This window comes from Lissotriton vulgaris, chromosome 2_1 (genome assembly GCF_964263255.1).
Source record: "Lissotriton vulgaris chromosome 2_1, aLisVul1.2, whole genome shotgun sequence".
NCBI lineage: Eukaryota > Metazoa > Chordata > Amphibia > Caudata > Salamandridae > Lissotriton > Lissotriton vulgaris.
In genome coordinates, this window is record NC_141687.1 from 544,274,074 (window position 1) to 544,287,948 (window position 13,875).

General features: G+C 44.7%; 1 protein-coding gene across 1 annotated transcript in view; it reads right to left on the reverse strand.

The window, feature by feature from the left end:
- The window catches only part of ITGB2 (integrin subunit beta 2), a 466,167-nt gene that overhangs the window by 257,988 nt on the left and 194,304 nt on the right, over positions 1-13,875 (reverse strand). Inside the window, exon 2 of the mRNA XM_086955517.1 lies at positions 8,235-8,436. The gene's annotated coding sequence lies outside the window, so the exon portion shown is untranslated. The remainder of the gene's footprint in view (positions 1-8,234; positions 8,437-13,875) is intronic.

Sequence of the window (13,875 nt, forward strand, 5' to 3'; positions counted from 1 at the left end):
ACGCAATAGAAAGCTGCTATACCTCCCCCGCCCGCACCCTGGCGATCAATAATGTTACATTGGGCCAGTGCAAAAAGTAAAGCCCTCCACAGAGAAGAAAGGGAAAGGCCTCCGTAAACACCCAATCGCCAGAGACTGGGATGAGTTCTGGACAGCTCTGGGAGAAGAACCCAGAGATGACTCTGTACCCCCTTGAACAAAGACTAGAGTACCTACAGAAGCTGGACCCTAGTTTGTGGAAGCCTCGCTAACCAGACCTTCCCCGCATGCATCCATGATATTATTTTGCTCAGTACTCTCAAAACCAATGCGCCCTAGAAAAAATCCTCCTGAATATTGAACTACGCGGACACTTTCCCTACCCCTTACTCACAGTTTGGGATGCAACTTCTCCCTATCCTACCATTTATGGTCTTAAAATATACGCTACTGACTCTCCCAACCTCCCCTTTCCTCTTTCAACGCCTGACTATACCTCCCGATTTCCCAATCACTATTGAGCTCCCATCTTCTCATTCCCACGTTCACAGGCCAGTGTCCCCAGCTGCATCTCATTCTCTCAAGTGGGAGACAATAAAAGATTGATATGCTCATTTGCCTTTTTTTTTATCGATCTATATACTTCTTTATGTTAATATTATATGGTGAATATGAGATCCAATCGCTCTGCCCTTTCAGACGGAAATTTGCTATGTTAACACAAAAATTGTATTACCATCAGAACATTTAGTTATTTCATTGTCTGCATAACGTTCAACATTTCCGAACTATTTGGATGTATTTCCTTTTACGTCATCTCTGATCCATATTTCTGTAACTGTGTAAAGGTAAAGATGTCATTGAAATATATGTAAAACTCAACAAAGTCTATTTAAAAAACAATTATTAAATATGTGATTATATTACCCAGAACGTTGAGGAGTTATTCTGGCAGTAACATTGCATGAGGTTTTTACTGCAACAGCAGCCAAGCCTCATCCCCCAGTGCCTGTCAAGCTGTTACTTTAGCAGGGGGAAGAAAGTCAAAACTATTCTTCCCTTTCCAACTCCAGCCCTCCCAGCCTCCCGCCTCACGTCCTCCACAAGGAAGCCACTGCCCCATTAACTACCTACTCAGAGTCATGGGTGTTGATACATCATATTGCCAGGACAGGGAAAGGAATATCACACACCCTATGATCTTAATGACATCACAGGAAGTCGCATTGATGACATTTGACTCAGAATCATGCCAAAAGTGATGTCATGTGACCTTAACCCTGATAACATCACAATAACTGATGCTGCTGAAATACAAATGTAACTGAGTTTAGATATTTGAAAGTGGTGGAGCACCATTCGATAATTGCACTAAATTGCTGCATGTGAGTGAAATGAGTGAACTAGATCTCGTCTAAGACTGTTTGAGGGAGTTCTCCCAGAGACAATTTTTCAATAAATTGGTAAAATAGTGTTTTTTAAAGCATCATTTTCACCAAAATGGGCTAAAAAAATAATGGGCTCTAAAAAGGGCATTTGTATTTAAATATTCAAATCGTTTTATTTTATGGGGTTCCAAGCCAATGAAGTCTTACACTTCCAGAGGTTGACTAATAATAATAATAATAATAATAATAATATCAGCATTTATAGAGCACAACAGCTACCTCAAACAGCGGTGTCCAAGGCTATAGCGGACATGCATGAGAGGTGTATAGCCAAAAATTCCTGCCATGGCTAAAAAGCCAGATCTTCAAGGTTTTTCTAAACACAAGTTCAAATTGGAATAGGCGCATATAAGTTGGCAGGGAGTTCCAAAGCCTGGCCGCCACCACTGTGAAGGATCTGCCCCCTGTGCATGACTTAGTGTTGTGTGCTTATCTAGGATCCTGATCGATACTGTGACCTTATGCCCCTATTCGGCTATAAATCCATTTATTCCCTATATTGGCATAACCGTTCAAGTGCGATATTCAGAAAGTCATCTCTGGCCTCACACGAACAGAGCCACATTCCAGAATAGTTTTCTCTGCCACTTCCTTTGCAACCAATTAGTGCAATGACAGAGCAGAAGTCACTATCTGAGATTCCTAGATTAACACTCCGAGTTCTTCAACAAGATAAAAACTCAGCAAACCTGGAAATCCCCGCTTGCTGTGTTTTGATTAGTAATGGAACTCTAATGAGCAACTGATAGCTATCACTTCCTAGTGACATCTTTAATTGACGTCTTATGTCCAGCAAACTTACGTCAAACCAGGCACCTTTCAGGTATAAATATTACCAACGTTGCCTTAAGCAATTGCCTGTTGCCTGCCATTGCTAGCTGTCTGCAGTACGCTGATGCTGCTGCTGTCCCGAAGCTGCTGATACCATTATCGCTGCTAAAGCGCGAACGATGGTGTGGTGAAACTAGGAGCTGAACAGCCGTCCCTCTGCGAAGAGCCCAGCAGATGCCAGCTGCCCGCGGACGCTGTCCCCCCTCCTACTCCTCGACGCACTGAAGAGAGACGCTGCCTTTCTCCTGCAGAGAAATCCAGCTCCAGCGTTTCTGGTCTACCCTTGCGGGTGACTGGGATACCGAGTTTCCCTGAAGGAGATACCAGACCTCCATCATTCTATTCAGAGGTATGGTGTTGACTAAACCCTTAGTGAGAATTCTTGAAGCAAACCTTGGCAAAACCAACTTAAACTGAAGCTACTTACTTACTCCCCTCCCAAGTATTAGGCTTAGGTCAGGTACACTGGGGTAGGCGTAGTTAGAAGCACCAGTTGAGTATTTTAGCCTAATGTATATATGACTGTATATATGTTTTATTACTTTTAAACCATTGTATGGCTAAGAAACCATATCAATGCTTTTACAGTATTATTTCGCAATACTTATCTTACTGTACGTACTTTTTATAATAACAAGTCTTGCAATTATGGCAATACATTTCTCTTGTACGAGAAGAAAGACTGTTCAATAAATGTTAACCCTTTATTGACAAACGCCCGTCTCTCTATTCTCTACATATTGTGAAAGTAATCTGCACTAACCTGACTGAGTAAAATAACTGTCTATTGTTTCACACGACCCTAGAGATTGACTCTTGATCTGAGGAGCAAAGTTGTCATGTTGCACGGTTGTTGGAAAACTGAATCCCTTCTTGTCTGTGCCAGGGAAGCTGATCACTTCCTATTCAGTCAAGAAAGTTTCCAGTGACCTCTGAGCTAGTTGGTAACAAACCCAATTAAGTTTAGCATAGTCAGTGGAGGCCTGGAAGATCCCCACTTCTACGTCGATACTACTGTTTATGTTATTCCAATGCGCAGGGCCTAGTGGGAAACTAGGAACTACACTACATTAGCATAGCAAGGGATGCAGAGCAAGTTCTGAGAGTTGGACCTCAATGACCGTTTTTGTTGGCAGCGTCATGACCGGTGTTTAAGGTAGCTAGGACATCTGCCATGCAGTACCCGAAAATCCATGGTCAAGGAACTCAATCCTTTTCGCTACCGGCAGCCAGTGGAGCTGTCTTATATGTGGAGAGATGTGGTGCCAATACGGTACTCGCCTAATTAATCTTGCAGCATTTTGTACCATCTGTAATCTCTTAATCAGATAGGCGGGTAATCCCAAGTGTAGACAATTTGCATAGTCCAGATGAGATGTCACTGTGGCATGGACAATGACTCTACGATAGTCCTCCGGCAGTGGATGTAGAAATGTCCTCAAGCTTCTCCACTAGCTGAAGCATGAAGCTGCAACATGCCCTACTTGGATGGCGAATGAAAGATCAGCTTTTCTGCTTCTCAAAATGTGTTATGGGTTTCCCTATATGGCAAAAGTTACCTCCATTGTGCCAGGGCCAGCATTTTGTCATAGGTGCTCTCCATGGCAAACATTACCTATATTATGCCAGTTCCAGAATGTTGCCATTAAGGTCATCCATATCAGATGGGTGATCTTTAAGTCAAAATGTACCTATTTCTGTCACGTCTAGCATTTTTCATGATTGCCCTAATCTTATAGGCCATAGCTGGACTCCCTTTTGCCAAGAATTTCCTCCAATGTGATAACACCAGCATTTGTAACAGGTGCTTTCTATGCCAAGAATATCCTCAGATATGCCAGTGCCAATGTTTTTCCACAGGTGCCCCACATGCCAAGAATTACCTCTAGTATGCCAGTGCCAGTATTTTACCAGGGATGCACATTACTGCAAGAACTACCTCTAGTATGGCAATACCTGCATTTTTCCATGGCTTTCCCTATGCCAAGAATAACCTCCAGTAGGCTAGCACCAGGCATTTGCCATGGGTGCTCATATGGGATGCATTATGTCTAATATGCCAGTGCAAGTATTTTCTCACAGGTGCCTGCCATGTTAAGAATTGCCCCCAATAGTCCAGCGCCAGTATTTTGGAATGGGTACTTCTATAGGCCATGAATTACCTTTAATGGGTCACATCCAAAGGCAGACTCACAAGCATCACACCACACTGTCAATCACACTCACATTCCCTTGCCCACACTCATCCTTACTCACTCGATCATTCTAATCACACCCACCGGTTCATTAGTACTCATTCTCTTGCACTCACATTAATTCATAGTAACTGATTCCTACTCCCTCTAACACATTCTTACTGTCTCACCCTTACTTATTCACTCACACACACTCGCACGATTTACTCTCACTCATTCATTCAAATGTTATCACTCTGAGTCTCACTTACTGCCACTCTTCCTTATTCTCTCTCACACTCTAACACTCCCTCGTGTCATTCTTATTCATTCTCACTCATTCATCCACTCTAACTCACTTGCAGTTACTCTTACTCTGACTCATTCTTACGCACTCTGATTCACTTATAGTCACTCACTTACTGACATTTAGCCTCCTCATCCTCACTAACTTCCTGACACTCACCCACACATACAGTCTCATGTATACACACTTAAACAAACACCCCCTTGTGAGCAAGCACACACACAACATACATTTAAAGCAGTTTTTTTAACTTACTTTTGCTTCTGGTGCTCCCTTTTTTATTACAATAACAGTGAGCAGTGGGTAGTTATTCGGTATTACTAAAATAAAATATTCAGAACAGGGCCGGCCCTAGGCATGTGCAAAGTGTGCACCTGCACAGGGCCGCCAAACCCCAGGGGCCGCCACGACGAGTATCGGGAGGATCAATGATACATCGTGGCACTGTGTGAAATTGCCTCCTATCTATCAGCAAAGCACCATGGTCCCAAGCCTCGAAAACATCAAAGGAATTGAAATAATGTAATCATTGTGCCTTAAAACGAGAGATTGCACTTTTGAACAACTCTTTTTCATACGCAGTGATTGATAACATGCTCTAAAATTTAAGACCGAATTTGACGTGTAACAGAAAAAAGTAGTGCAACGAGACTGCTGGGACGGCAGGATACAGGGCAACATCCATTGGGTGTGGGGGAACAGGACGTGTTAGGGAGGGGGCAAATGGACAGCGTCTTTCGGTCGACAAGAGTTGGAGAGGACCGAAAATGTGAGTCTATTTATTGTTTTTTTTATTTCGTTCTTCGGTCATTATATGCTCAGCAGCATTTCGAATGAAATAATAAGACTATATCGTGTGATTGTAAAATTAAAAGATGCACACTTTAACAGCAGTAAGGAAACGACTCCAACTGTAAACCTTTTTGCAAAACTGGAGGGGGCTATTATTCAGTACACATAAAAGTGGAGATCAGCTTTTGTTATTTGCCTGTAATTTCTGCCTCGGCCAGCACATGCAAGGGCACTCGAACCTTTGAATATGAGAAGGTAGGTTGGTAATTTGTGTGCAGGCGGAGACATTTTATTTGCTTGATGAACTTTGACACACAGTTTAGTTAATGGCTGTTCCCATATAAGTTAGGCTGTGTCGATTACATTGTTACTGCTTTAGGGTGACTGGGATGTGTATTCTTGATCATTTTGCTGTTTACCCTGGCATCAGGGAGTCAATTGGCAGTATGAATTCATTTCCTGTTAGTAGGCCTTAGTGCCATCTTGGCGTCCATCTTTACAGACTCCACGCTGGTTCTCAAACAAAAGGCGCCTTTGTGTCATTCATTGTATTGGAACAGCTGGTCAGATTCACAAGTGAATACCCAGGGGCGCAGCCAGTGGAGCACCTGTACCATCTAGTTTTCCTAGCAGTTGTGTGATAGTATGATAGCTCACCTCTCCACGCCTTTCCGTGGACTGTCCTACGAGGCTTCTCATAACAAGACTTGCGGGTTTAGGTGCAGCGACACTGAAGGCACCACCATCCAGTGTCCCTGCACCTAAAACCTCCATTATAATTTTAAGAGGTCAGAATAGGCAATAAGACCTAGTCTGTTTGTGAATATTTTCAAACTCAGCCTCATTAATAGGCCATTCTCAACTAGAATCTAATACCTGTTAGAAGCAGGCGATCAATGGAACCAGAGAAAACTGTGCAGGTTTAGGTGGCGGGGAGAGCACCTATGGTTACTCCAGGGGAAGGAACTCGCTACTATCTCTCTCTCTAGCAGTCCTGCTGTCCGTTACTGGGACTCACCCAACACTACCAGAGCACCTCACTCCTCAGCTGGGGCGCCCCGTAGACACATGTGAGATACATAGAGAGGGAGGGAGGTTAAAGGTACATGGAGAAGTAGAACTAGAGTCAGGTTAAGTGAGAGGGTGAAGTGAAGTAAGGAAATAAGGAAATCCCATAGAGTATTTTTTAAATTTAATTGCCACCAACTGCCCGAGAGTGCTAGGGTTAAGGCTAGATTGGGTACGCCAGGCATGCACACCAAAGGGCAGATTTTCTTTATCGCAATGCAGCACAGCAACAAAAGTTAACTTACTGACCTGCACAAGAGTGAGATTAAAGCAGCACAGAGCCGTATATATTAGATATGGCCTGCTGCTGCTCACTACTCGCTCACTACATTACTTGTCCTGACCTGCGTCCCCAGGGCAGCAGTGGGCGTGGCAAACACAGGGAGGTCAAAATTACTATTCTAACTCCACGTTTTTCATTTGCCTGCATATCCTACAGTCAGTTTTTGCATACACTGCTATGTATCATTTTAGGACCCTAGTGTAATTTTCCCGATTAATGCCCTTTGCCCTTATATAGGTATAGATCTCCATATCCGTATTATTAAAACACCTTCCTGAGCTCCGTCCCGTCCGGACCCCTCTTCCGGGGCCCACACCTACGCTCCCTGCACAGGGCCACCATGAGCCTAGAGCCGGCCCTGTTCAGAACACAAGATTAGCAGAGCCGCTCTTGTGTTCGTGGCACGGATGTTGCTACCTCGGAGGCCAGGAATGACAAAGATAGTGCCAGGCACTGCCAGTGACATGCCAGGGGGTCACAGATGCGACCCCTTGCTATCCCTAAATGACTTCTAGGCTCGGAGCAGGTGGTAAATGCTGTATTTTTGCTCTACGTGTTTGTATGCATGAAAGATGCTTTCACCACTGCTGCTTGCTCGCTGTGTTCAGTGTGTGAGGTTAAGTTGCACTTCTGCTGTTTCTCTAACACGTGTTGTACTTTATCGAGTTAACACTGTTTTGCTGTACTGAATACTCGTCAGATTTGTAGAGACGAGATTTCGCAACCATGTCAAACGGTATTGAAAACTGGGAACTCACCCAAAACGAAAATGAGCTTTCCCCTGGCCGAAGTATATTTGAAAAGGAAACCAAACAAATACAATTGTAAACTTTCTAGAGTGCTATAACAAATCCGACGCGTCTGTTCATTTCCGTGTTCAATTGCTTGGTTTATTTGTTGTCCATGCGTGAACTTTAACTCTTTACGATGTGTTAAAATGTAAACTGTTGTCAACAAAGCAATGAATCCGTCCAACCTCGCGTTTACAAACTGCTTGCCTCCTTAGGTCGAAAAGTGAAACAAGTTTGAATACAATGTTTGCTTAGCTTACTCAGGTGAACCCTGGGTTTTTGAAAATGGACCGGTTGGGGAGGAAGAAAAAAATAAAAATAAAAAAATAAAAAAATAAAACAGATACACTCTGAGCCACTGACATGCCCTGTTCCCCACCCCCCGCAGCAGTGACATGAATGGCTGCAGGTAACTTGCCCTTCTAGCGCCGCGCATCAGCCGCAAGAAGGCACGTTGGCGCGTAACTAAATGTCTTGCAGCTGGAGGAAAGAGAAATAAAGCCTTCTGCAAAATACAAACACCTCAAGCAGAAATGTTGCGACAAAGGAGAAAAAGCCTACCTTCTGTAGTAACTCGGGGTCGCTGGAATAGTTCGGTCGTCTATTGACTGACGAAAGAACTGAGAACAGGCTCCTCAGAAGCGTCAGGACGTCACATCAGGGCAGTCTTACAAAACCTTCACTTCAGCGGGACGGATGGCTGCCGCAAGGCTGGTTCTCCGGGGAGCGCTGCTTCGGAAGTAGGGTCTCCTCCTCGAGATGACTGCAACGACATGCCAGAGAAACAGGAAGAGTCAAAAGGGGAAACCAGTTTGAAGAGAAGAGCGCCCTGATGAAACCGCCACCGTTTCCTAATGCTATTGCTCAACGGAGTCCCAGCTGAGAGCGAGCACGACTCCTCGGTCTGGGCTCCCACGTCTTGGGAGTGCAGTCAGTAAAGCTAAGCTTAAAATCGGCTGCACTACAGTGCAAAGGGGGAGGGGATTGGGGGGGTTATTGGTGTATGTTTAATTGTTCTTCTTTATGTTACAACAGGGTAGGGTGACCAATTGGCATAGGTGCAAATTCAGGACAGCGAGTGTAAATATTCAGGACAAAGGGTCAAAATTCAGGACAGAAATTTGGGACAAAAGGTACGTTTTCAGACACATCAGAGGAAGTTGTACAATAGTGTATAAGTAAGTTAATAGACAACCAACATAAGTGCAAGTCAAAATAAGTTTATATTAAGTTGAGACAATCGTGTAACTCACCATTTTGGTATGTGCACAGTTTTGAGCAACTGTGCAGGTCTTTTTGTGGTATTGCATATGGTATTTTGTTTACGGTTTGTGGTTCCTTTGAAGTGTTGTCCCACCTGCACTGCAGGGGATGCAGAGGCCTTCAACCTTCATTACACTCCTTCACCAAAGTCCTCCCAACACACAGATTCCCTCATTATCAACCTCCCATGGTGCCCCGCATCGCTATATAGACCCTCGTTCATGTGTATGTCATTTATTTTATAGTGCTGCTCAGCCCAATGTAGGGTGTTGAGCGCTTTAGCTCACACACTTATTGTTCAGAGACAATGACTCATATAAGTATCTAAATCAATATATAGGTAATGTTACTTAAGTCCATGTCAGGACTCAAAGTCAACTGGGCCAAATCAGGAGCGTACTCCTTCAGCCTAGACACATGGGAGTGCAACATTAACATCAACGGCGGGAGACTCGCCTGGTACCCCACAACGTTCAGGTACCTCGGAATACACATTTACAGAGACCCGCTAGACATACTGGAAGGGAACCTGGTCAGGGCTATCTCCTCCCTACAAGCGCAAATAAAGTTTTGGAAGACACTCCCTCTGAACGTGCCTAGCCGCATTGCACTCACAAAAATGATAGTCTTACCGAGACTATTATATTATTATGCCAATGTCTCAACGTATGTTCCAACTTGGTTATTCCGGGAGCTAGAGAAACTACTCCACAACCTCATCTGGAACACTGGCGGACCTCGTGTAGCCTTGACAAAGCTATATGCCCCCACGGAGGCCGGGGGCCTCGCGGTCCCCAATCTGGAACTGTATTACCTGGCGGCCCAGATGCAGTGGGTGACAGGATGGCTAAGCGACAGGAACCTAGACAACACAGCTACGGATGCCACGATCTGGACCCATGCGCAGGCGTGTGCGCTGTTTCACCCCCTGAACAGAGCCCCCTGCCCAACACAGGTACATGTGGCTGTAGCCCGCAGATGCTTCCTACGCACCTTAAAATTAACACGCGAGGTGAGGCCCTATGCTCCGGCACTCCCGCTATTGGGTACCCCCAGAGATGGCGGAGAGGTGACAGAGGCAATGCTGAACAGATGGGTGCAGGCTGGGATGGAGACACTGGGCGACTTATACACGGACGGGGCATTGCTTTCCTTTGAGGCACTGGCGAGAGACACAGGCCTGCCAGCCGGACAATTCCTCCTGCATGCGTCCATAACACACTCACTCGCGCGCCCTTGGGGAGACATAGCCGAAGAACCGCCGACACATCACTTCATACAATACCTCCCTGTTATGGGCAATGGCACACATGTGGTCCACTGGCTGACACAAGCTCTTCTGACACACACACAACACCCTACCCAACAATTACAAGATAAATGGGCGGTGGATAGAGGGAGGGCATGGACAGACAAAGAATGGGCAGTGGTGCTGGCCAGCCATATCAATATACCACGTAACTCCCGCTTCAAGACAATACAATTTTACATACTACACCGTGCTTACCTGTCACCAGACAAGATTAACACATACTTCTCGGCCACTAATACCGCGTGCCCCAGATGCTCCCTGGTCGATGAAGACCTCCTACACATGCTCTGGGCCTGCCCTATCATATCGACATATTGGAACACAGTGACCACCCTGCTGAAGCAGAGCACCGGCGATGACCTGCCACACACATGGGAGGCTTGCGTTCTGGGCCTATACAAGAGGACAAAATTAAACAGGGTTCCGGCCAGGTTCCGGGACCTGGGACTAATTACAGCCAAGCGCTTGCTCACCAAGCGGTGGAAAAAGAACGAACCCCCACACGTCAAACATTGGTACGCCTCCTTTGATAATTGGGTGAGAGCGGAGGGTATCGTGCCGCGCAGGGAGGAGACGGCGGGACTGAGGAAATTCCCCGTTGTACAGCTTTGGGACGAAACCCTGAAATCCTTTCAGCAGGCGTGCCTAGAACAGGGGATCACTTGAGAGGCACCTATCCCTAGGCAGGACCTGGGCAATGGCAGAAACAGAATACATCATGCCCCCTCTGATGCCCCATCGGCCCAATCTGGCGAAAGACACAACCCGCTCCTGCATGACGAGACGGTGCTGCAGAGACCTGACATGACAACTACCCAGGACCCCTACCGCCATGACACTGACCCCCCGGTGCCCATCGGGCCCTACTGGACCGCTCATTCCCCCTCCCCCCATCGCCTTCATAGAGGGGACCCAGCCCACAAGTGGCCCTGACCACCACGCGCCCTTGCTCCGAAACTGGAAGCTTACCTCTGCGGACACACATGGACATTCTTCCCGACACACCAACCCTTTACCCTCACATTTTCCTTCTTAAGCCATCTTCCTTTCCTTGTTCTCTCTCTTTTGGTTAAGTTCCGGTGTCAAAACAGTTCCCCTCCTTTGACACGTTTGTTATGAGACTGTGAATATAATATTAGTTATAACTACCCATTTAATCAGGATCACTTCACACTGCAACTTAACGCTGGGGGAGACACCACAAACTGACTAGCAGATGAGGCCAGGGGAAGGCGCACAACCGAAAGAACACACCGCCCCACATCATATCTCATCCCTGTGTCTCAATCCATAATGCACAAGACACCATACGACGTCACGTTAGCGGATACAAATGATCACCATCTTGTTCTATATCCTCCATTAACCCTGTCAAAACAATATGATGTGTGTTCAACAACCTACCATGTATTGCCAAATGTATTGCATAGTCGTTATGATGATGTGCAGATTATGTCTATCATCTCCTCTTGTTCAATAATCTAAGTATGTAATGGACTTAAATGCTGGAAAACTAATAAAATATATTCAAACAAAAAAAAATAGGTAATGTTACTTAAGACAAGGAGGCCTACAAGGTGTAGGAGTCACAAGGCATCCATACTGGTAGCAACTATATGCAGAGCGACTGGAATTATGCAGCCCGGAGAGCCAAATTATGCTGCAGGGTTGACTGAATTATATGGCATGAAAAGGGAATTTATGCAGCATAATGCTGCAAATTGTGTCATAGTATTACCATATTATTTTCTCATTTTTGAACATTTCAACATTTTAGCATTATGCCTCTATGCTTCTTAATGCCGAGTCAAAACCGGGATTAGTGAAACCACAGGTCTCTCCAAGAGAAACATTAATCACCAGAGTTAAATAGACATTTTTGTTATGACCAGAAAATTGCAGTAGGGCAAAGCACTCCGAAGTCTTTGCCTTTCATCCTGCTGGATATTTCAAAATGTAGCTTAGTCGTCCAGCACGGCTCCTCCACAAAAGCAGCATGCAGTGCCCTAGGCCTATGCAGAGAATGGCATGCTGTAACTACACAAGGGCCCATTTTAAGGGAGTAGCCAGAAAAATAAAATACACCGCTTTATATGGCACTAAATAAAAGAGCAAAGTGAGCTATCGTGGTCTTTCCTTTTGAAATCTGTAAAAATTGTTCCCCTGATAAAAATTTGCAAAAATAATGCCAAATTTTGCTATTAACAGCAGGAAAGAAACTTGATCAAAAACTGCATTTACCTATATTGCCGTTTGTCTTTTATTCTTTCCGTCTTTTCATTTTATTTCTTTCCTTATGTCCTTCTTTCTATCCACCTTTGTTCTCTACTTTCTTCTTTACATCCTCCATTTATTTTCTTTCAATATTTCCGTCTGTGCACCCTTTCATTTAGTCTCTCAGTCTCTCTCTATTCTTTCAATTTATATTTCATTTCCTTTTCATAGTTCAATATTCCACATTAACATTGATTTGTATTACATTTTTTCCATTTGATCATCCTCTTGTCCGTCCTTCCATTGTTAAATCTAAATCTTTCTCTTTCTTTCCAGCTTTCTTTCATTATTTGCATTCTATTCTTCCTTTGCTTTCTCCCTCTAGTTGCCTTGTGCTTTTTAGGGCTCGGGCCAGTCGTACACTGCGCAACAGTGTCGTGCAGCGAGTCCTTTTCCGAGGGGAATTGAAAATGGACCTGGAAATTCCACGCATTTGTGTGTGTTATTTCCAAGGTCCATTCTCATTGTCCTTCCCGTGCCTGCTGTTTTATAACAGAACACGCAATAGGCCATGGGCGGTCGCATAGCTCCGCCCATGGCCTATTGGTGTCTGTTACGCGCACCAGAGGCCATATGTTTTGAATTATTGTGCTAATTCAAACCATATGCTCGCAGTGGCGCGCGCGCACACCACTAGCGGGCATTTTTTTTCTTTTTTTTTTAACAATACGATTGCTTTCGCGATCGGTTGAACTTCAGGTTAGCAGATGACCGGGCTTCACAGGGACGCAGTAAAATTGTTTACAAGGACTGTAACGTGTTGTGTTCTTTTTTGTAAACACACCAGGCTCAGCCAATCCACCCTGGTAGCCAATTACGAGAAAACATCGACTAAATAAAAAAAAAAACAGAGCACAGCCTCATTGATTATTATGGATCTCCTTAGTATTGTGAAAAGGCAATCAATTAGAGAAGGATGGGTAATGTTACAGCTGCAATTTAACAACTCCATGGAAAGGAGGAGAGCTATTGATCTTTATACAAATGCCAGAGCTTATTGAAATAAATTGAGATTCACTTAAAGAGGCGCGTGCACGCTGTTAGGACGAATCAACATTTGTGAAGTAAGAATCGTTGCGCCGGGCTCTAATACACGAATTAAAAACACAACGTCCAAAATAATGATTACATAAGGCATCTCTGCTGTTAAGTGCTCTATGTCACACCAGCTAATATTTCTCAATTTATATTATGCAGCTTTTCTGCTTTTGCAGGATTCGAACTCATGACTCAGAGAACGCTCTATTTTGTTAGCGGCGAAAGATAACAGGAAGCATCAGAACTTAAGCTGAGATACTACCGATACAAACAGCCCTGCACGATGCGTCTTCTTTTGAGACAGAACACTCCAGT